General features: G+C 53.4%; 1 protein-coding gene across 6 annotated transcripts in view; it reads left to right on the top strand.

The window, feature by feature from the left end:
- Window positions 1-10,460: 10,460 nt before the first annotated feature.
- TMEM63C (transmembrane protein 63C) overlaps window positions 10,461-24,315 on the top strand; it is a 42,263-nt gene continuing 28,408 nt past the window's right edge. For 2 of the 6 annotated variants that reach the window (XM_080394381.1, XM_080394377.1), the window contains exon 1: window positions 10,461-17,495. The gene's annotated coding sequence lies outside the window, so the exon portion shown is untranslated. Of the gene's footprint in view, window positions 17,906-24,315 lie in introns of all 6 variants that reach the window. The other 4 variants (XM_080394380.1, XM_080394375.1, XM_080394379.1 and 1 more) reach the window with 3 other exon arrangements.

Here is a 24,315-nt window from a genome sequence, read left to right as displayed (position 1 = left end):
GCCACGGATCTACAGATTACCTCTTTGACCGCTGCCCTGTTCTGCACGAAATTAGAAAATGCACAAAACAGCTGGTGAAGTGCTGTCCGGATGCAACCTGCGGCGCTGGGCTACCGAGCCGGGCGGCCCCGCAACCGCAGCCGCAGCTCCGGCCGGGCACGGCGCATCCCCGCCGGGCGGGCGGCCCCGGGGCTCAGCCCGCATCGCCGGGGCACAGGCGAGCCCGGGGGACCGAACGCAGCGGGGAGCTGGCTGGGTGGCGGTGTGGGTGCCCCGGCACCCCCAGCACCCCCTCGCCGCCAGCCCCAGGGGTTCCCCAGAGCCTCGGTGTCTGCAGAGCCCCCGCGGCTCGGGGCCCCGCGGTGCTGGGGGCTGCACGCCGCCACCTTGCAGTCCCCTTGTCCCCGGGCGCGGCGGGTGCCGCCCGGTACCGGCGTGTCTGCTGCCGCTCCGGCCGCCCCCGGCCATGCCGAACTCCCCCCGCTGCCAAGCCGGAGGCAGCCCGGCGCCTGCCGTGCCCTGCCTCCCTCTCTCCCTCCCCCTCTCCCCTCCCCTCCGGCTCTTTTACTGTCCCGCCAGCTTCGGCCTTGTCCCTGTCCTGTTCCCCCCCTCTGTCCCTGCCCTGTGTCTGTCTCCGTCTCACGCGCTGTGTCTCGCCCTGTGCTTTTCAGCCCTTGTCCTCTCTTCTCCCGCTCCCTCCCTCCCTCCCTCCCTCCCTCCCTCCCTCCCTCCCTCTCCTTTCCCAGTCCTGTTCTTGCCCGGTTCTCTCTCTCCCCCGATTCTGTCCGTGTCCTGTCGCTCCCCTTGCCAGTGTCCCTGCCCATGTCCCTGCCTCGGCCCGGCCCGTGTCCCTGCCCGTGTCCCTGCCCCGCCCGCGTCCCTGCCCGTGTCCCTTCCCTACCCATGTCCCTGCCCTGCCCGTGTCCCTTCCTTGTCCATGTCCCTTCCCGTGTCCCTGCCCATGTCCCTGCCCGTGTCCCTTCCCGTGTCCCTGCTCGTGTCCCCGCCCGTGTCCCCGCGGCGCGGCCCGGAGCTGTCCCTTCAGCACCACCCGCGGCGGGTCCCTCCGCCTCCCTGCGCGCACGGCCCGGGCCCTGGGCAGGGGACGGGTGACCCCGGGGCGCTGAGGCCCTGGCAAGTGCCACCGGGAGAGCAGGGGGGTGGGAAGGGACGTCCTGCCTCTCCAGCCCGCAGAGTATCCTCGCGTCCCACGGTGTGGGCGAGGGAGGTGGGGGGAGGCTTCTGCACGCCCCCCTGCCACCCCAAAGCTGCCCCTGTTACAACCAGCGCCTGATGTAAGGGGAAATTTAGGGGAAAGACTCTGCAGTTCAAAGCCTCCCTGGGTTTTCAGGGCACCTCTGCACAACAGCAGGTAGCTAGGAAAGGCTTTGGGCCGGGCAGGTGGTGCCTGGGCAGTATGACATGCTGGTAGAAGCTTTGCGACATGCTTGCCCTCTGACAGCTGCACACCCTCAGCCCCCTCTGCCCACCCACGCAGTCCTTGTACTGTCTACACAGGCGCTGTGTACAGCCTCTCCCTCTCCTGCACACCTACGTGCTGCACCTTCCTAGCTCTGGTGAAAAGCATCCCCATCTCCCTCCACAGAGAAGCCACCCGTGACATGGGAAGGGGAGAGGAGGGGGCTGCTGGCTGCAGCTTTGGCCCTGGGGACACTCAGACTGCACTGGTCAAAAGTCAAAGAAAGATGATGGGTTTAACTTCATCTTAGGTCCTAGGCTCACTGGCCAGCCCCTCAGCACAGGCTCTGCTTCTCCAAAAGAGATTCTCCTTTTGCCAGAAGGTTCAGAGCAAAACTCAACTGTGTTTCATGTCTCAGTTTCCAGGGAGAGAGGTCTGGAGGAGAGGGTGGCTGCGGCTGTCTCCTGCACGAGTACTGGCATGGAGGGTGGTGACAGCCACCCAGTGTTCAAGGGTTCTTTATCAGGAATAACTTTTTTTCTTGGATAACTTTCATGATGCAACATTTCTCAGAAAAACGGTGGCAATAATAAAAGCAAGCACAAACCAGCCTGTAGGCACTGGATTTGTGGTGACAAACAACTAAGAGACACCTTCAGCAGAACAGGAGGGAAAGCAGCTCAGAGCTGCTCTGGCTCTCACTCCCACCTCCCTCGTTCTCCTGTCACGACTACTGAGAATAAAAATTCTCCAATATTCCCTCAACTCATCAATTTAAAGTAGATGGAGGCTTGCAGCAGACATACATGACCCAGCCTGATTTTATCTTTAAATAATCAGTGTTTTCTCCATGTTTTAATGGCTTATATCAAAATAATAATAATAAAAAGAAATTACAGACAAACCTTTTCATGTCATGAAAGACTCCTGACTGAAGGAACTGCATGTCATGAAAGACATTAATCCTGCCTGCATAGGGAGCATCATAAGCTGTAGTGAAAGGGGAAGGAGGGAGGGAAGGAAGGAAGGAAGGAAGGGAGGAAGGAAGGAAGGGAGGAAGGAAGGAAGGAAGGGAAGGGAAGGAGGAACAGGACAGGGAAGGGAAGGGAAGGGAAGGGAAGGGAAGGGAAGGGAAGGGAAGGGAAGGGAAGGGAAGGGAAGGGAAGGGAAGGGAAGGGAAGGGAAGGGAAGGGAAGGGAAGGGAAGGGAAGGGAAAACTGTTTTCCACTGGAATGAAAGAATGGTGAAGCAGATTATCCCCCACAATATCATTAAAATGCTCCTGAAAATTGATGCTTATGATTTGTCACTGTCAAAATACTGGCTTCATATTTTAGAATATAGTAAAAAAAATTCCTCTTTCAGTGCTGCTGTTCTTATATGGTGAGCTGTTGGCAGGATGAGGGAGAAGTTGTCTGGGGATGAATTTGCCCATGCATGTGCATGTGTTTATAAGAGAGAGATATGGGTAAATAAGGAGATTAGCATGGGGATTAAGTGAATAATGAGAACAGTAGTTAATTGGGAGCAAGCATTAAAAAGTAACAATATTTACTGCAGGAATTTGATTTTCTCGCACTGTAAACTCAACAACATGAGAGAACTTGGATGTGTGGCACTCAGAAATATGATCTCCCTTTTCCTTCTCTGGGGTGATAGCATTTCCCTGGACAGAGTCTGTTTGTGACCCAGGAGATGGAGTCTTTCCCCATCCTGCTTTTCAACCGCAGGTAAATCATTTCACCTATGTGTCAAGATTTTCCTGTCTTGAATAGGGTAGGGATTATGCTATATGCCTCTCTCTGGAAGACCTTGACAGCTGGGCTTGAGGAGCACCTGTAAGAACAATTTATTGTTGTTATTATCTACTGTGCAGATGTTGTCCCAAAATTAGCACAGCGTACTGCTGCCAGTCCCTCTCTTTCACTCCAGCCTTGATGTTGCTGAGCATCACCACCACGCTCTCCCCTGCTGACCACTTGTGTGGAGGGGCTTTCTCTGGTATAGGCTCTTTCCCAGTATGTCCCCTTGGCAAGCAGGGTGGGAAACCACTGGTATAATCTATGCAGTTGTCAGCCAGTGGGTGTTTTCATCTTCTAGTTCGATAACCTGGGCTACATTTGATGATGACTGGCAGATGACAGTTTCGGTAGCTTGGTCCCTGAATCTCCTAGTTCCTTGTGCTCAGACATTTTAAGCAGAATAAAATACATTTACAGGTGATGTCATGCTCTGATACAGCCTGCTCAACATCTTTCAAGGTCTCACTTTAAATTGCCTCCCAAATTATGTATAATTTCTTGCAACTCAAAATGCGCATTGCTTCCGACAGCCCCATTAGTTTAGCATTCAGGATACAGTCTGATGGTGATTTTCCCCTGAAATGAGTGAGTTAATCTGTGCTATTTTCTGTGATAGTCTGGAAGAAATGAATGCCCTGTGCTGTAAACCCAGTGCTGCTTGCCTTAAATTATCAGCCTTAAATACAAGCCTTATCAAGTCTTTGTGAACTTTATTTTCCCCTATTTCCAGTTAGTTAGCTTTCACAATTTGAACACCCACAATGTCTGGAGAGGTTTCCTGTTTGGTTAGGTAAAGTTGAATGGCCACAAAAAGTACAATGTGAGGGCTGATGTCTTCATTTCAGCAATAAAACAAATTTAGCATGGTTAGCAGCAGAGCTGCATACCTTAATGCCAACCAGCTTCAAATCTGCCTGGGTGCAGACAGGAAAACAGAGGAAAAGGGAGCTCAGGACCCTCTCATTCATCTCTGGGTTATGCTACTGAAGTTGTCAGGGTGGACCTGATCTTCCTGGAACAGAAACCTAATGACAAGCTCCTGCTTACAGTCAGAAATGACCTTCAGAGGCCAACTCAGCCATCTTTCCCAGTTCCTCCACATCCTTGCCCCAAGTATACCTATCCCTTGCAGACAAAAGTCTGATCAAGTCCTGAAGATCTGTGATGATGGACATTCTCCACAGCCCCCAGGCAATCCATTCAGTTCATTGTTATCCTTTCAGAGTATTTCCTGCTGCCTAGCTTGGCACTCCCTTGCAGCAGTCGAAGGCTTAGTCCTTATCCCATGCCCAGTGGATACAGAGGAAGGTGAATACTTCCCTCTCTCTGGTATTTTATGTACTTGAAAGCTGCTACCATGTCTTGCCTAGATGAAGTCACCTTATTGCCTCAGTCTTTCCTCTTGGGTTGTGTTTTGTAAACCTCCAAAGGGAGGACTGAAGGACCTGGGCTATTGCTTCCATTGTTGGAAGTACCTGAGAGCTGAGGGGCACCCGACACTGCGGCCAGGCAGATTGACAGCGTAGTTTTGGGCAGCCGGGTTTTAATCATTTTGACACAGATTGCCACTTGTGCTGCATCGGTTGTGCTGGGGGTTTCAGTGAGGAGGACGCTTATTAACAACAGGAGAGGGGGTAACTAAGCAGTTGACAGATGGTCATGACTTTAGCACACTGTCAAGTGTGTGCTGCGTCTGAATTTATGACTGAAGCTACTGAACCTCTTTCTCAGCTCCCATCTGGCCAATCTTCACCTGCTCCCCCCACCCTTCCTTCAAGGACAGTGTTGAGAAAGAAAGGGGGTTTATACAGCCATATCTCCTGCCCCAGTGTGCTGAGCTTTCCCCAGGCTGAAACAGCAGCTGTTTTCTCATTACAAACCTCCCAGCGATGATACAGTGTAAAACTGAGCTGGGAATAATGCTTGGTGTACAAGGTATTTATACAGGGACACGTTATGATCCAGCTAGTGCCATACATGGACAACTAATCCAAATACTTCTAAAGTAAATGAGTAAATAATCTGCCACATAACAACATATCCATGGTTTGTTATATCTTTCTATTTGAGAGACATTTTCAGGTCAATAAGCCATGTGGATGAAGAGGAGAATTGGCATTGAAGGGGAAAAAAATGCACCTAGAAGCCCACTCTTCAAAAAGGCTTGTTCTCTATCTCTGTGACAGTGTTCTTTAGCGAATGGATTTCCAGCACTTCAGAAGACAGAGTGAAAAGTTTATTGACAAAGGGTCACTGGCCTCAAAATGAAGAATGAGTTGTTCAGTAGGCTGTAAAAGTTATTTTATGTCTATTGAATAAAACCCACCTTTGGAACATCTGAATAGCAACCCACCGCACAGACCGGGATGTTGCTGCTTCTGTCACAAAGTCCAAGACTTGGGTGGCCTCAATAGTGTGAGCACTATGGGTAAATTTAGACAAGGAAAAAAACCCTGGTTGCTTTCTAAGACATGTCTTAGAGGTCTTCTAACTCACAGTATTTTTTTTTAAACAGGACTTGATGCCTAGGGTACAAGGAAGGCCATCCTTCAAAACAATATTTGCATTTCTATGCTCTGCCTGAGTTGATGCTGCTGCATGGGACTGCTGCTTGTCTGCAGGCAAGGAACTGACAGGATGGCTACAGTTCTCTGGTGCTGGCAGCGGCTAACAGGGGAAGTCCTGCGACTGTGGGATGCCAGCTGTTTACAGGTGCTTAATAAGGAATAGAGAGCTCTTGCCACAAAAAAAGAAATAAAATTAGAGCAGTCACTAACATTGCCTCATCCTGCATGAAAGTCCTTACATGTCTCCCTCTCCTTCTTAGCCTATCTATCTCCCTCATTCTTGGAGTCATACCAATATCTACACATCTTTTTTTTGGGAGCAGAAGAGAAAGACCGAATGGCCAACACGTTTCCAAGGAGTTGGAAATCATGTTGCTGACGATGCTCTGGGACGTTCTAGCTGGCCCATGCAATGAAGTGCCAGGCCTGTTTGAGAAAAGTGCTCTAAGTCACCGTTTACAGCACACCCTGCTGTGTTAGGAAAGCTGTCTCAAAAATCAACGTTGCACTCATTTGCTGCTTGCTGGTGGTGTCAGGAAACAAACTTTTTTTGCAGCTGTGTAAAGTTCAGTGCGTCAGAGTGTAACAGCAGGAAGGGAAAATGTTGCTGCTAGGTGGGAAGGGACTGTTGCAGCAGGGAAGGCACTTATGGGCCTGAGCTCAGGCCAGGGCTGTTGTCCCTGACTGTGGTGTATCCACTCCTACATCTACTGGCCCTGAAGTTGCCCCTGAGCCCTTGTCCCCATAGTGGTGTGGGAAGCATCTCCCTAAGGGACCCAAGATCCTTCCCTTTACACGCCTACAGCTGCACCCTTCATCAAACCCCGCCCACAATGCTGGCCCGGCACCAGTATGGCACCAGCACAAGGAATGGCTGAATGCCAGGGGGAAAACCCCCACAGAAAATCTCAGGCAGTTAAAAGAAAAGAAAGAACAAGAGAAGGGGGAAGTACTACAGACATTTCTTCCTGCAAAACACTGAGCATCCTCTGCAGGTGTCTGGGTGCTCTCAAATTCTCATCATCCTCAGCAGGCTTCAGTATCAGACATTATACCCTGACAACAAGCTGCCAGCCTGGGACTTGGTGGGACCCTTCTTCATGCTTTCAAGATACTTTGGCTAGCAGGAAAAGTGCACAATAAAACGTTTCTTTTTGTTTCAGCTGACTGATTTGAAGCTCCTGAGCCGTAAAACTCAAGCCAGATGAGCAGTCCCGTCACCCTCAGGTGAATATCACAGCAAGGAAAGGTATTGGACCAAGGTTCCTTTTGTTCTGCATCTTTTCCAGGCAGGACACTGCAGGAGCAGAGCTCTTAAGGAATAGAGAATTAAATGTAATTGGTGTTTATTACAGGGGAGGATTAAAACCCAAACAGGCTTGAATATGTGAGGGTGGTCACCTGAAGCAATCTGCCGTCAGCAGGAGCAGCTACTGCTCCAGAAGTTGGACACTGTCCTCTTTCACAGAGGTGGCATCTCCCTCCCTGCCCCGAGCCAGTTGCCCAACCCTCATCCGCCATGCTCGGTGGCTGTTGAGCATCGTGTCAAATTTATATTTGGCACATCAAAGCGCAAGAGCCCTGGTCTTCCTTTCTGCTTGTGAAGTGTCATGCACACCTAGGGAATCCTATAAATAATAAATAACAATAACACATGCACATATTCATAACCAAGTCACTGTTTACATAGTGAATATTCAGCACCCACCAGATGGTTCTTCTTTCACTGCCTCCAAAATGGAAATGACCGGTTACTAAAGATAAAACATCCCTTCCCTTTTGCTGCTTCCCTAGGGCTCCTACTTGTTGTTCTCTTGCAGAACTGCCGTTCCCTAGAGAAGTAAGCCTTTCAGCCTTGGAAACAGTGAAATCAGATCTGAAATATGAAATGTTTCAGCAGGAACTGCAGATAAATGAACACAGCCTTAAATCAATTCCAGAAAATAGACTTGGATTAATCTTCCTGCCTGCTGCAGCAGCGCTCTGGGAGAAGCGATGTCTCTCCCTGCCATCACATGGCTGCTGCCCCTGCCATCAAGATGCTCTTCCAGTGGGTCTGTAAGAGCAGTTCCTAAATTACTTTGGCTCTGCAAAAATGTGAGCTATCAACTAGTGCGCTAGATGTGCTGTACACAACCACTCCCCCAGCCACACCGTGGGTGGCAATGGTTTTAGCTGACTTTTTTTTGGTACCTGGAGGATCAGGTTTTGCCTACTTCATTTCCACTAATACAACAGCACTAACAGCACCAGGAGCAGACACCAGGCCTCCAGCCACTCAGTGCTAAGTCACACACCATCTTGCTTCTTGTCCTTTTCTGTCCCCACATGTCATACACAAGTTGCCCAGCTCCATTAAAGGAGCAAGCTCCATCCCATCCCGCCTCATCCCATCAGGTAGCTTGGTATGAAGGATGCTCAGACTCTGGCAGATTTAGGAGGAGCTAGAGCCCAGGCACTTCACTTCCTGAGCACATGTTCAAGCCCTGGACCTGGTGCAGAAGAAAGGATGCTATCCCTGCCAGCCAGGTGCCTACGTGGAGGGGATTCCCACGCTGATCTCTGAGCAGGTCAAGGTGTTTTCTGTGCAGTCCTGAGCTTTCTGTGCAGTCCTGAGATGTTTGCTCAGCCCCATCACCAGCCAGGGTGTCCTCTGGGCAGTTCTTTGTCCCTACTGACAATGAACAGCAACTTTTCCTGGTGCAGATCTGGTTTGCTTTAACAAAAGAACTTCAAAGCCCTGCTCAGGAAGAGGGTGGGAGGCAGAACCAGGTCCTCCTCTGAGGAGGCTAGAGGCAGCCCCATGTCCACTGGTTTCCAGCTCCCATATGGCCTGGACTCCCAGGGGGAGCAACTCTTCCTTTGTGCTGGGGGGATATAGGTATCCTTACAGATGTTGGGAGCGAACACCAGGCTCCTGAGGCCAATACCCCTTCTGGGCTGGGCAGGGCTGAAGGGTAAACTTTGGTCCAGTAATATCATCTCCCTAAATGAGCCAAAGAAAATTAGTTGAGATGCTACTTTCTATTCTCATCTGAAGGAAAAGAAAGCCATGATTTGATCATGGGTAGCTGTTTGCTAGGTTCCAGGAACCACCTGATATATTTGAGATGAAACAAATGAAGCCCTTAACGCTGCTTTGAGTAAGGCCAAGGCGAGGCTGGTGGCACTGTACCAAGGGCAACCACACATCAGGCTGCCTGGAGAAAGGGTATGCTCCTGTCAGAGGGCAATTCCCCTTTCCAGGAGCTTCTGGGCATCTCCAAAGCCCAGTGGTGGTCCAGGGCCTACAGATCCAGTGTGGTGTCTGCTGTGGGGATGGCACCTTTGGCCTCACTCTCCCACCTCCTCACCTGGGTGATTACTGAGGGAGGGAAACCCAACATGGGGCTGCAGTGGAGCAGCAGTGGATCTCCACAGCGGAGGACAACAGAGGACCACAGTGTCAAGGGCAAAGAAGGAGGCGAGTTATTCCCCTCTGAAGACTCAGTGAGGAGTTATGGGAGGAAACAAAGAAATGAGGGAAAAATATAAGGGAGAAGCCCCACAGCAGTGAGACGTGGGCTCTCTCCAGACTTCCCTCACTTGCTTCTCACAGATTCCTGTCCGGTGGACTTGGGGTGGCACAGCCAGTGCCCGGCCTCCCGAAACGCCTGCCCGAAGCAGAAGCCCCATGTGCTTGGCTGAGAGCTGGGGAAGGGGGGCAGTGGGCAGGCTGTGCCAGGGGCACAGCGGCCCTGTAGGGGAGCAGGGGCATGAGCCCTCTGGGGGCTCCGAGGGGAGCCTGGCGGGGGGCTCGGGATGGAGGGGTGGAGGGCAAGGCTGAAAGGAGCTGGGAAACAGGAGCAGAAGAGATGACGATGTGGGGATGGAGTGGGCTTCAGAGCAAGGGTGGGCGGGGTCGGGAAGAGCCGGCGGGGCGGCTGAGGTGATGGCCGGGTTGCGAGGGGCTCCGTGCAGTGGTCACCGGCACCCTCCCAGCCCCGGTCCTCCTCGTCGGCCCCCCCCCCGGGCACCCCACCCCCGCCCCCCGCTCGGTTTCCATCGCTGCCGCCGGCCTCTCTGCGGCGCCTCCTCAGCCGAGGGGGAGCTGCGGGGCCGCCCGTGCCCGGTGAGCCCGGCGGCTCCCGGGGAACGGCCCGCGGCGGGGACTGCGGGTGGGCTGCGTGCGGGGCGGGGAGCGGTCCCCTGCGGCGCCGGGCGCGGCGGGAGTGCCGGGAGCAGCCGCCAGGTGGCGCTGAGAGCCCGCCGGGAGGTGCGGGGGGGGGGAAGGAGGAGGGAGGGAGGGAGAGGAGGAAGAGGAGGAGGGAGGGAAGAGAGGGAGAGGAGGAGGGAGGGAGAAGAAGAGGAGGATGGAGGGAGAGGAAGAGGAGGAGGGAGGGAAGGAGAGGAGGAAGAGGAGGAGGGAGGGAAGGAGAGGAGGAAGAGGAGGAGGGAGGGAGGAGAGGGAGAGGAGGAAGGAGGGAGAAGAGGAGGAGGGAGGGAGGGAGAGGAGGAGGAGGGAGGGAAGAGAGGAAGACACAGACACAGGCAAGCAGGGTCTTCTTCAGAGAAGCACGACCTCTTCGTATGCTCTCCCTTAGCAGAGAGGTGTCCAAAGCCAGTGGAGCAATGGCCAAGGTAAAGGGAGCCGCAATCCACCCTCCCTGCCAGGGTGGGATCAAGTCACGACCCCAAAGCCTCCATCATCTCACCCATGGAGAAGGAGTGGCAAATGAAGGAGCTGCACAGGGAGGGAATCAGTGCAGACCACCTGCTTTGACCATCACAACTGACTTTTCCTATGGTACCTGCTTGCACATCCACAGCAGACAGCCTGGAGGTTCAGCTGGCTCCAGCCTGCCCATTAAATATGCCCCTGGAGGTCTCTTATCAAAATGCCATCTTGTCAGAAGCTAACACAAACGGGGCAGGGCATTAGGAACCAAGCAGTGGGGAATGAACCAGCTGAGCAAGAGGTTTAGGTCGGTGGGCATGAGCCAGGCCCGTACCCCATGTACTACGTGGTGCTGTGGTGCTGTGTTGTCAGCCCACTGTGTTCCAGAGCTGATGGAGCTTGCTCGGCCCCCAGCCCCGTGCTCACCTCAGCAAGCCGCTGGGATGCTGCCCTGGCTGGGATGGATGGGAGGCACCGGCCGGTGAGGAGCGTGGAGCGTATGTCCTGTGGCAGCTCTTCTGAGCCCAACTCTCCATCCCCCATGGCACAAAAAAGGCAACGGGGTGGGGGGGTCAGATGGGCTGGGGTGAAGAGAGGTTTCAAGGGAGTCTGAAGATACAGCAGGAGTAGGAGAGTGGGAGCCCTGCAGTAAGATGGGGGCAGTGCCAGGGTGCAGAGGTGCTGCAGGGGGTGGGCTGGGGGGCTGGGGGGCACACGTGGCCAGCTCATCCCTTCCCTGGGTCACCCAGACGTGGGGTTGCCACTATCATGGTTCGAGAGTCAAGCAGCTCAAGGGCATTTGTGGATGTGGGATGGGAGCCGACCATTACAACCTAAGGGAGACTTCTGCCCTGCCTCCTCTCCAGCTCTGCTGGGGAGCCCCCAGCCCTGCAGCTGTGATCTCCCTTGGGAGGGCAGTGCTTTCTCCCCTGGCAGGATCCATCTGCACAGCCGCATCCCCCACCCACAGCTCCCCAAGTTGCCACTGAGGAGGACTGCGGTCCTCACTGCAGGAGGGTAAAAGCTGCATCAGATGGGAATCTTATCCACTGCGGTGATTCATGCTCTGTTGCAACACAACTAAACCTGCTCCAGGAGTTCTCCAAGCTTTTGCCTGGGAGCTCCAGTGTTTTCTCCTTGTTTGTTACACCACGTGTTGTGTTGGTCACCAACAGAGAGCAAAGGAGCTGCTGCATCTGCCTTGTCTCAGTGTGCTAGAGCTCTCTCTGGGGCTCTCGGAAGTCTGCTGAAGTGGTGGCAGAGCTGCCAGTTGCTGAGCTATGGCGGAAGGTGCCTAAAGGAGCAAAAGCAGGGCTTCGGTGACCACCAGTGTTTCAGGGCTCTGCTTCTGTCACGGTGTGGCATTATTAGCCATTATAGCATGTCAGTCACTCACATTTCCCTTGTAGTTTCAGTTCAGCTGAGCATTCCTAGCTCCTCCCTGGTGTAACTCCAGCCTGATAAAACCCTGTATTGCCTCTACCTGAGTGCTGGCTTCATTTCAGTGCATGTGGAAAGGAAGGGAGGGAGAAAGGAGATGCAAGAATCATGATGAATGAAGTTGAAGATGAAAAATTATGCACGCAGCAAAACCCTAGGTAAAGCCAGCACCGTGAACAAGGAAATTAATAAATAATTATTTGTTGATGACTAGGCTTAAATGTTGACTGTGATCTAGGCTAAGAAGTAGGTGAAAGTAGCAGGTGAGTGGGTCAAAAGAGCAATGAGGAGATGCTGAGCTCTTCATACAACATGTGGCTTACCTGGGGAACGCCTTGCTGCAAGGTGTTGCGGATGCCCACATTTTATACGGCTTCTGAATCTCTGTCAAGAATGATGTATTTGCCGATGCAGGAAGCCTGGTGCTGGTGAGTGGGAGAGGACGCTGCAGGAGCAGCCCTCCCACTCTGTTCTTAGGTTCTTTTCAAGGTGTTTGCTACTGGCTGCTGCCAGAACAGAATGCTAGTCTACACAAAATCCCTTTTCTGACAGAGGATAACCCTTCCTTTTTCCTTCCTTTTGGTCTTTTTTTTTCATTCTGATGCTGTTCTGTACATGGAGGAAAGGTGAACGAGCTAGTTACTAACTATTTTCTTGAATATTTTGTATATGAGATGGCCTACTTAGAGTTAATGACTTTCATAAAGGACTGTGCCACCGTGCATTAGCTAGCTGTGCTGCTGGCAACTGTTTTAGCTGGGGAGCACATCAGTGCATTGAGCGTTTGCTCCCAGCAAGGCCGGACATGTGGGCAGAGGCACAGCCTGCACGCAGAGCCCCGTGTTTGGCCAGAATGGTAACATGGTTCATTACATGATGTGCATCTTCCTCACTGACTTTCCCGGCTCAGCCTGTCAGTTTACATCCTTCCTGCATAATCCACTGACATTCTCATTAAAACTACCATCACTTTTCCCCGGTATCTCTGCAATCGATCTTTCAATGCTCGCAGCATCATCACAAATGCCGTTTCCTGCTTCAGAAGGTCCAGTGCTCAGCCTGGATCTTCTTGTCTGCCAGGAATTACCAGTTGCACCTCCTTATACAGAGGGGTCATTTCCCTGAGATTTGCAGGAAAGATTTAACTCTGATCCATGACCTCCACTTCAAGCTCCATATAACCACATCTTTATTTTGTTTCTCTCTCACATACATGTGCATTAAGAGAGGGAATGTACTTTCCACAGAGTGAATGGACCTGCATTCCTACCTGTGTGCATCTCCAGACCACAAGGAAGCAACTCAGCATGCCCTGGGCTTTCAGAGCAGACACAGGGCCAGGTCAGAGCACCTGTCGGAGGTGGGCAGTGGGCCCAGCCTCTGGGGAAGTGCAGACTATCTGTCTGCAGACTAATGCAAGGATGTTTCATGCACAAAAGCTGGCTTGGTGTTATTGAGTGCCAGCCTGCAGGTCTAGAAGGAGATCTCCAATGGGTCCTTCTTCAAGGGTGTGAGCAAAGTGCTCTGTGTTGCAAAAGACAGGATCTGGGGAGGGAAAAGCGGAGGAACATTTAGTTAGTGGCAGAAGGCAGCGGTGAAAAGAGGAAAGCCCCAAGCAAGAAGCTGCACCAGTTGCTTGCAGTGATGCAGGAGCGGGTGGGAGCACCCACAGAGGCACAGCTAGCGGCAGTAGTGGGATGGCCGGGAGGGCTGGGGGTGCTAATTGTTGAGAGAAGCAGCTGGGTTTAAGATGCATTGGTGGCTTGAACAACTTGAGTTGCCTGAGCTGAGGGCCCAGCCATGGTGCCTTTTGGAGCAGAGCTGGTGGTGGCTGGGAAGCAGTGGGGACACCTTGCTGCCCCAGGCCAGCCAAAAACCTGAGATGTGGAGCCACAGAGAAATCCCATGCCTGTGAGCCACACTGCCCCACCTGAGTGGTAACTGGGAAAAGCCAATTAGCATTTTTTTAATGTAACTGATTAGTGCCTGGTCACGGAGCCTGAGTGGTGGGTGATGTTTGAAGCAGATTTGAAATTACAAGCATGCAGACACCAAACCACAAGGGAGCCAGTATGGGGGAGAGACGATTTCCCAGCTTAGCAGCTGTGGCCCCGGTTTCTCTGCTGTTCCCAATGGCAATCTGCCTTCAAAGAGCCCTGCAAAGGTCCAGGGTGAGGACTTGAAAATTAAGAAATTAACTTTTTTTTTTAATTAACAGAACTGAGGTGGCTGGTGTGATGGTGGCTCGGCCTCTGCTGCAGTTCTTCCCACCTCTCCTTTTGCAAAGCATGAGTCCCACAGCGTCCAGTGGGAAGGGAGAAGCATATTGCTTGGGGGTGCCCGGCAGACCCCCGTGAAGGGTGCAGAGCCGGGGGTCAGCTGGGGGCCAGTGGCTGGGCTGTGGCTGGCATTGCCAACTGGTGCCTGCAGCTCGCCTGTGCTCTGGGGACCCAGCAATGGTGCGGACTGAAAGAAGCTGCTGCCTACAGGAGCCTGTTTCCTTAGTTACGGCAGGCAGGAGGTATTTTGGGAAGGAGGCAGGCAGCGCTGGGAGAGGCAGGCAGGTCTCTGGAGAGGGCGGCTAACGCTGCCCTGGGGAGCAGGGTCTCTGGGTGGGCAAGGCAGGGTGCTTCACCAGCGCTCCCCTTATGCTGTGACTAAACTGCCCGGATTTCATTTTCTGGGTGTCTGCTCAGTGCCCTGGGGTCCAGCTGGAAGAAATGCTGAGCACCCAGGGCCGGGGCTGAAGTCAGCGCAGTTGCAGTGCTGTGCCGGCCAGCCACAGGGGAAAGCACCCAGCATTGCTGGGCGAGCAAGCTTCAACCTCAGGTGTGAGCTTCCACCCCTACCCTGGGGATAATCCTCCACTTGTCCCAGGGATGAGAAGAAATTCATTCCTGCCATAATGTAATGATGAGGAAAAAAATCCTCCAAGGAAACAAGTAATCCTGTCCTGGAAGCAGGGTGCAGGTAAGAAACCTGGGGCTGCATCCAGGGCTGTGCTGTGCCAGCACCGGTCATTTTGTGCCTTTGCCCATTCCCAGCTCCACTTCCCAGGTGCCGTGTCCAGGCCTGCCCACACCACACGACCCCGTGAAGCTCCGCACTGGCTCCCACCCCTGCGCTGGGCAGGTGAGGGCTCTCGTCAATGCCTGCCTGCAGGCAAGCCCTGGCCGAGGGCTCGCAGGCTGTGCTCGCTGCACCCCAACTGGACCACCCATCCTGGTGAGGAGCAGCCAGCGAGGGGACATCCCAGCAGTGCCGTGCCGTGCCAGGCTGGGGGGCCACCCAGGGGCACAGACACAGCCTGATTGGCTTCAGGAACACGGAGTGGAGACTAAAGGGTATTTTAATTCATGCACCCTTGAAGTCTGCCCCTGGCCTGAGCAAACTGCCCTTTTCCAGGGATATGCACCGACTCCACGGGGTATTCAAAGGCACATCCCCGGCTAAAGGCCACACCTTTGCCAGCGTTTGGCTCCGAAGCTTGGAGACACTGGATCTTCCCAGGGAGAAGCCGTCAATCTTTTTTCTTAAACGTGGGCAAAATAGTCTTTTTCTCAGATGTGATGCTCAGGAACAGTTGTACCATCTTGCCTGATATGTGTCTAGACAAAGTCAGCCTAAGTCCCTGAGCCTGCCTAGAGAAATTCAGCTTAAATATTAAAGCCGTAAGCAACGGAAAAGAGGAATTACAATGGGGAGCATCACACAGACAGCAGGACTCAGTGCTGCAGCTCCAGCTGTGAAGCAGCTCCCTGTGCCTCATCCTCCCCTGGCTGTGGCTCCACGTCTCTCCCACGCTGCTGCAGGGTTATAAGCAGTGCAGGAAGGAGGTAACGGGCTCCTCCGCAGAGCTGGAGGCTGAGCCACATGCTGCTTGTGCTTCCAAGGCATGTGGAGGGACTTAAAAAAAGGGGATGCCTCAGCCTTTGTGAGACAGTACCTGTAACCTGGGCCAAAGTCACAGCCACCGAGGCCCAATACATAATAGAAAATGAAGGAGTTTTTCTCCTTGTTTGGATTCCTCTGTTCCCTTCTCGGTTTATAATTCTATTCTATTCCATTCCAGCTAGGCACAATATGGGCCAGAGTCAGGAAGAAACAAGTATCTGCAGGGAATGGCTTATGCACAGGGTAGGTTTGCCCAGCTTTGTGTGACCCTGATGTCTTGGTGGGCTAAGGGAGGGGGATGCAGGTGTTCGCTCCTTTGGGACTGGGCAGTTCACCAGCAACAAGGTCGCCAGCTCTCCTCAGAAGCCAAGATTTCCCAGCAGCATTTGCCAGTTTAAGTGATGAAGTGTATTGGTTTCCAGTTCAGTAGGTCAGAGAAGCCACAGCTTATGAAAAACAGTCTGCACTTGCAGAGAAGTAGGGTATTGAATACTGGGGACTCGGTGTCAGGTGAGTCACAAGGTATTTTAGAAAAGCCCCACAGATCCGCTTCTCCCACAAACCCCCGTTGCTCAGTGTTTGCAGAGCACATGTACTAAGCCAGCACAGTGCTCTCTGCTCTCCCCTGAGGCAGTGTCACCTGCTGCAAGACAGCAGTCAAGGCCTCCAAGCCTCAGTGATGCTGTAGGACTGACATGGGCTTGTCTGGGGTGAGCGTGCACACTGCGTGACTTCTCCACATCTTACATATTGCTGGGGCTGAAGGAGGTGGTGGTGGTGGAAGAAATTTGGAAATCTTTTTTTGTTCAGCTGTCCCCTAAAGTTTTAGGCATGTGTTGTTTGGGCTACAGTAGCTCCTCGAAGTCACCAGTCAGGGATAAAAGTCTCATTTATTGTAAATTTTTATCAAAAGGCATTGCATTGTAGCCCGCCTGTGCTCTGCACCCTGCTTCAACTGAGCAGAAATCAGTGAGTGCTACCTCAAAAAGGAAAAAAAAGGAAAGATGCCATGGGGGACACCTGCTTTTTCCCCCTAGTTCCTCATTGTGAGCTGTGCCAGCCAGTTTCCATTTGCAGTGTGAAGGAGGGTTCTTGGCTGGCAGCTCATTACATGTTTTGCTCCCCTGATGCTTCTCCTGGTGACTTCCACAAGCATCCTTGTCAGCCTGGAAGGTCCTTCAAACGGCAGGGGCTTAGCCACGGGGTTGTGCTTCTTCAGCCTGAAAATGAGCCCAAACGAGCCTCAGGCGGTGCTGCATAGCAACACTGTTTACTTAGCAAAGCCACAGATGTGGGACCCCAGCCCCCCTATGTGAGACAGTAGCAATGAAGCACTTGGGGTGTCAGGGGGACTTCCCTGTGGACACATCCTGGCGGCTGTTCCCCGCGGGGCCACTTGCAGGTGTGTCCCTGATCATCAGCTGGCAACACCTGTGGATGGGTGAGACCCGGGCCGCACCCCTGGGTGCGCTGCTGGCGCCGCCTGCATCCTCAGGGGTTAGGGAGATGGGCAGCAGGGGTGTGTGTGTGTGTACTTAAGGAGAACCAGGTTCTCAGAGCCCCTTTGCACCGCGGGGGCTCAGGCCCCGTCCCCCGTGTGTCCCCCCCTCCCGCAGGAAGGCACTGCTGTTCTGCGCAACGAGGACCCCGTGGAAGTTTCTCATCGACCCCCGCGATGCCGCATCAACGGGAGAGGTTTTGCCAACGCTCCTGAGGTCTCAGGCGCCCCCACCCCCGCGCCGTGCTGGGGGGCTGCCCCCCGCCTGTCCCCGCCGCGCTGGCCGGCCGCCCCGGGCCCGCTCCCCCCGCGGCACACGCCCGGCGGCCGCCCCGCGGAGCCCGAGCGCTGCGGCAGCGGCAGCGCGGGGAGGCTGCGGCGGGCAGCGCCTCAGACCCAGAAATAGCCTGAGCCGCGCAGACCCGCGCCCCGCCGCGCCGCCGGCAGCTCCCGCCAGCTCCCCGCACCGGCAGCTGGGGCCGCCGCCTCGCCGCCCCCCACGGTAGGCAGCGCGGCGGGGGGCTGCCCGCCCCCGTCTCGCCCCCCCTCCTCCCACCGCGGGGCCCGGAGCTCCTGCTGCTTTTCGGCCTGGCGGCCGGCAGCGCAGGCCCCGGCGGCCGAGCATCAGTAAGGCGGCGGGGGGAGCAGCCCGGGGACCGCGGCTCGGCCGCCGCAGCGGGGCGGGCCGGGGGGCGGCGGCCCCGGCCCCTTCCCCTGCCGGTGCCGGGCAGCCCGCGGGGAGGGGCGGAGGGAGGCGGCGGGCGCGGGGCCGGGACCCCCCAGCAGGTCAGTGCGGGGCGGGGGCCGCGGAAGCGGGGAGGGGGGCTTGGCGGGCAGCGGGTGGTGACTGGGGGGGCAGGGGGGTCCGTTGTGCCGGTGGGGTGTCTGGTGTGTGTGTGTGGGGGGGAAGCTGCGCCGTGCGTGGGGCTAATCCCGGCCCCCCTTCCCCGTTTAGCTGCGCCTCCTGGGTGGGCCTGGCTTTGGGGCTGCGCTGGGGGGATGCTACGGCAGCTTGGTGCCCCCCCCCCCCCCCGCCCCGGTGTGCCGGTACCGCGGGGGCAGCGCCCGGGGCGGCTCTGCGGGGTGCGAGGATGGGGCTGGCCCGTTGGGGTGGGAGGTTTGTAGGCACTTGGCTCCGGTGAGGCGCTGTTTTCCTGCCCCCCTTCGGGACCAAGTACCAAAGTGGCTTTAACTAACGCTCGACTCCAGCCGGGTGATGGGCAGCTGCGGCCCGGCAGGGTGGGGGGGCTTCCCTGGGCTGCTGGAAGGGGTCAGCGGCCAGAGTAGGGAGCGAGCCCCAGCCCCTCCGTGTCCTCTCCCAGCGCACGTGTGTTGGCCTGCGCCGCAGTCCTCTGATGCGAGATAAAATGTCATCCCACCGCTGTGTCATGCCATGGCTTGTGCTTGGTCCCCGCGTCATCCTGGCCACAGAACCCTCCTTGCGGGAGCCACACCTGAAGGTGCTGGAAACACACGGTGCTAGCAGGGGAGAGGAGGGGGAACCGCTCCCCGTTTCTCCCTCCAGCTCTGGGAGGCTGATGACTCTGGGAGGGCTGTCAGGCCAGGATGATCTAACGCTCTGGCAGAGCTGCTCTTCCCCAGTTTACGACTTCATCCAGATCTGTCCACGGATCAAAGCCCTGCCTTCTCCCTCGCTTGCTTCCCCATCCTCTCTCGTGGTGCTGCACAGTAGGTTGGCAATTCAGGAACCTCCTGAACAGAATGGCTATTATCCTGGAGAAAGAGACCTTTGTCTGACTGGTGGACGGTATTTCTGTGTGAACATCTCTTTTAACTGTTTAGCCACCATCCCCAGGATTGGTGTATGTGCCTCTGCTTTCTCCCCTTTCAGAGAGCTGGGGGGAGCAGGAGGTGAGGGGAAGGCTGAGTGGGCAAGTGAGCTGTGAGAAGGCACCTTACCCCATGCTGGAGTTTTACGATGCTGTGTGAGGGGTCAGGCTGCCTGTCTGAGCAGGCAAAACGTGCCATTGGCAATCAAAGATGCTGTTGAGGTGGTTTGCAGTGTTTGCTTAGAGGGGAGAAGGTGTGGAAAAGACAGAAAGCAGAAAGACTGGCTCCAAGACCAGACCTGAACCTTGGCCTCGCTGCCTTCCTTGCTACCCTGTAAAGTGGTGATCAGGGCTAGGCAGCAGATGGAGAGGGAAGCAGAAACGGCTCTTTCAGGAAGGATTTGTCTTAAGTTCCTGGCAGACAGCCATTGGCAAACAAATAAGTAATAAATAAAAGCAGGGAGGCCACTGGCACCCCTGCAGCCTCTGACTCCATAGCACATATGGGCTTTTCCGGCTTTCCTGTAAGCTTAAACCTCTGCCTTCTTCCCCTGACAGCATACTGGCTTCCCTTTCCCGAAACTCCATCTGAATGCCTTTCAGCTTTCAGCTTTTTTTTTCTTTTTTTCTTATGATAACGCTTGCATGGCTCTGTAGCTGCTGTCCTCTTCAAAGCTTTTCCTGAGGTTAACTAGCTTATCCCTGGTTTGGTGGTTACTGACATCAGTAAGCGTAGGGTGGTCCTGCAAGCGGGGAAGAAATAGCGATGCTTGCTGGGGGCACTGGCCAGGGGTACGCACAGGCCCTCTCCAGTACTTACCATCCTCCTTCCATGCAGTGACTTCTGGCCCAAGGGAAAGGAAGGCAGATTTCAGCACAGCTTCTGTCACTGCCTTAAAATATTCCTTGCAGGAAATACCTCTGTCTTAACAGACTGCAGGAGCTTTCCCCAAGCAGCAAGGAGAGGGAGAAATGTTTCCAACACCCACAAGTGAATTCAATTGATATTAAACTAATCAGTCACTTAAACTTTTAGGCGAACGTCAGCGTGCTGTGCAAATGCTGACTCTGTGAGTCCTACAAACACCAAAGCCTTCTCCTGTTGTCACTTCTGCCTTTGGTGGAACAGCTCTTACCTACTTTAATTGCTGTAAATATATTTCATGTACTTAGCCCTAAGTTTGAAGAAAACCTTGCGTTGCTGATGCACTGCGCTCAGAGCAAAACCAGGTTTCCTTTGAGATTATTTCTGAAGTGGCTCCAGTCCCAATTTCCTTCCAAACGAAGCTTTGGCTTGATTACATTCAGTCCCTAACCAGCTATCAGATCCTTAGCAACAACAGGTCTTAGAGTTTTTGAGGATCCCCCCTGGCACCTACCTGCACTTTAAGATGCCTAAACCTCTTTTAAAAGCTGGTTTGAAGTTATTGCTTTAAATGCAGCTGGGACTGGTAATTAGGCTGCGATCACACCTTGTTACTGGGTGAGGACAATGGCAGCAGTTTGTTCACACTATTACAGCAACAGCGGGAGAGCCCTGGCCAGGCAGCCATGGACAGCCCTTCCCACCCTCCAGGCTGCTATTGTTGCTGGTTAATGGGTGAGACTGGGCGCAGCAGGTCCCGCAGGACCTCTTTGCAGAGGCAGGAGGAGGTGGGCTGAAGGAGGGGCATGGGTTCCCCTCTCCCAGCCTGCTGCCCTGGTCCCTGCATCACCCTCACCTCTCTGGTGGTTCAGCCGTCACTTGATCTCATACCTCCTCACCACGTTTGCTTTTTATGACTCATCTTGGTGCTTACCTGAGCCCCAGCGCTGCCCTGCCTGTCCTGGTACAGCCCTCTCTTAGTGGATGGCTGTGTTGGAGTAAGAGCTGCAGCCATGCTAAGGGCTGCAGAGAAAACCTCTTTGGCTGAGAAATTGCCTTCCTAATTGAAATTACTGTAATGTTGCCCAGTCTCTGGGGAGCATGAGCGCCATGGTATGGAAGCATTTCAACACGGGGATCAGTTCTGCAGTTCCCAGCAGAGTCGCCGTGAGAAGCTGTGGGTACTGGTTTGACCGAGGAGGGGCTGCTTTGATCTCCAATAAAGTTGTGTTTAAAATGGAGTACCACAGCAGAGAGGCTCAGTGCTCCTGTTCAGTGGGAGCATGTGAAAGCTTTGGGTGACCCAGTTCCCCTACCCTCAGCACCACCATCTTGTGTCGTCTTGTCATCTGCAACTTGTGGGTGAGCCGAGAGGAAGGCAGGATCTGAATGAGCCAAAGCTCCACTGTGTCCCGCTGTGCTAAAAGGCAGGTTGTGAGAGGTGGAAAAACATGTCGGCATCTAAATTTGAATTCCTCCTAACAGAGAGAGGAAGGGGCTGTGGCCCTGCTTCACCAGGGAGCACTTATTGTCAGCTGGGAGCTGGTGGTAGGAAGCTGGGGCAGGAGGTGATGGAGACTGAGACAACGAGCCCCTGGATGTGGTGGGTTGGATGGGCTAGGGGAGACCGACCTTCAGAGAAGGTAGAGGTGGAAGAGTTAGGGCAAACCTTGGGTTTGGAGGGATAGCTGGGGAGAAGGTCCCAGCTGTGGCCCGAAGTGAGCCCGTGGTACCCTGAGACGAGGCCTGGGGACACTGCGTTGGCCAAACTAAGGTGACCCTGCTGGGGGAGTCCCCTTGCTGTGCAGCAAGATGATCCCTGCTAGGATGACACGGCATGGCAGGGACACGGCACAAGCTGAGGTGCTGAGACATCATGTGAGAGCTGGCAAGCTGACAGGTGACACGTGAGGTTTGGAAGTGGCTGCCCATGGGCCACAGGGCACCAGTGCAGCTAGGATCCCAGTCTGTGCTGGGACAGCCCCCAGTAGCCTGGGGCTTGAGACCTGGCTGGAGGACCTGCTTGCAACAGCTGGTTGGGATGGTCTTCTCAGTGTGGCTCTGGCTTGGAGCAGAGTCTCCATCCTTGGAGATACTCAAAACCCGCCAGGACATGGCCCTGAGCAACGTCCTGGAGCTGGCCCTGCCCTGAGAAGGGAGGCTGGACTCGATGATCTCCCTCCAGCCTCAACGCTTCTGGGATTATTTGTCCTGTCTTCTGACAAATCCAGTCACCATGGGATAATCCCCAAGGCAGCGTTAGAGAAAAGACCAGGAGTATGGAGGTTTCCCTAGCTCTCCTGAGCCTGCAGGCAGTGATCTTGGAGGTGTCTACACCAGTAAGAGACTTCCAGGGCTTGCAGGCTCCAGGCTGGGGACGTGCACTGTTCCTTGTGTTTCTGGGCTGCTTTTCCCAGGAGAGGCCACAGACGGTAGAACTATGTGGGAGGAAAGTGTAATGGCAAAACCGGCAGAAAACCAACCTAAGCTTCATAGACCTCAGAGCAAGTTTGATCTGCGCCTTGTTTGGCTCTTGACCTGTTGCTGAGTAGGATGGATGGATTAAAGTCACGATTTAAATTAATGATCAGAAAGCCACAACCGAAGTACCTAGTTTTCATCTTGCTGCGTTTGTACACTTCTTCCCTTTTCTTAAGGACAAGTTGATTCTCAGTGATGAGTGTGTTGTGGTGCTTAGGGCTGAGCAGGAGGCTGCACCATGCTTGAGTGGGTTTAGGGTGTAACACGTGGTTATTTAGATTCTTAAGGTCCTGATTTCTTGCATTAGAAAGTGGTGAGTGACACATGTCTTTATTAGTTATCTCTTCATTATTTATTACAAGTTTGATGCTGCTGTATTTCAGTGGAAAATGAAATCCTATTCAAAATGCAGAAAGCAAGCATTTAAAAAATGGTTTCTAGTTGGTTAAATAAAACTGCTTAAAATATATGGGTCCATAAAAGAAAAACAGATACATTTATGAAAGCATTATTTGTATATTTAATGAATTTAACAATGCTCTATTACTATACTATATTGTATTACAGTAATACTTACTACAGGAACATAATTTTATTATAGGACATGTAAAACATAAACAGTCATATAACCTGATAATTTCTGGCTTTTAAGAATTCAGAACTAGTAGAGATCATCCTTTCACACTTCATCTTCATTGGTCTTGGAAAGGGAACCAGGCTTTCCTGTGTTAACCTGCAGTAATAGTCTGAACTTTGACTAAACTAATCGGTGTACTACATTAATTGAAACTTCCCCCCCCCCCCCCCCCCCTCTGTTTTCTGCTGTCAGAAAAAAGGTTGCTGCTGTCAGAGTCACTTTTGCAGTTCATCAAGATTTAGCTCCAAGTGCTCAGGTGCTGAGCAGATCTGGCAGCAAAGACATCCTGCATGAACTTCTGCTGACTTATTTTTCACTGACGGGAGTGATCTGAGGTCTTAGCATGTATGTTATTAGAACTTCCAGTTTTAAATTGGCTGTCTTTTAATTTAAAAAGTTTTCAGTTCAGACAAAATCTGATTACTTTTAAGTTGGATATATGTTTCCAAAAGTCATAATTCTTTTATTTGTTCGGGTTCCAAGTCCTCTTCATTGCCTTTTCCTTTCATATTACGCTGCCGCTAATCTTCTCATCAGGCAGTTTCATTGGATTTTTCTGTTGGGAGGTTTTCATCAAGTTTAATTTTCTTTCATCTAAGCTTTTAATTTCTTGTGTTTTCTTCTGTGAAATTTCATCAAATTCTTCCTTGTTCAGAACAAAAAAAAAAAGCCCCAAACCCAACAAAGAAAATACTGCTGATAACAGCTGCAGTGGCTGGGCCACCTCCTGAGAACGGTGCATTTTAAAGACGTTTGGGTTAGTTCAGCCATTGCAGGAAAGTCAGGGTGGATGTTCCTGCAGATTCAGTCCCCTGATGCCCTACGCGCTGGGCTGAGTAAACCTAGCTAGGCAAAACTTTAGTAATTGGACTTACAGACTGTGACCGTGCCCTTGAGTACATACGTGCACCGTCACAACTGCAGCTTTACATGTGTTTGTGTTCTGGGGTAATCGTTAGGTTTCAGGATTCCTCCATCACAGCAGCTGTGTCTGAGGGGCTGGCTGTTTATCTGGACAGCCCCCGCGCAGAGCCAAACTTCAGGGGTTTCTTTCCCCTCTGTAACAAGGAGGTGAATTTCTGGCCCTCGTGAAAGGCATGTTGCAGTTGGTTTCAGCAGAGAAGGGATTTCACTCTGCATTTCTTTGGGCTTGGGATTTTTTGTGGAAAATATCCAGAGGGCAAAATAAGTTTCTGCATGTCTGTAGCCTTTAATGTCCCAGCTGGGAGTGGTGCTCAGGGGTGTCCCTCCACCTCCCCAGCTG

The sequence above is a fragment of the Falco punctatus genome (assembly GCF_963210335.1).
Source record: "Falco punctatus genome assembly, chromosome: 7".
Taxonomy (NCBI): domain Eukaryota; kingdom Metazoa; phylum Chordata; class Aves; order Falconiformes; family Falconidae; genus Falco; species Falco punctatus.
Note: the sequence above shows the minus strand (reverse complement) of the source record. Positions and strands in the feature narration are given on the sequence as shown.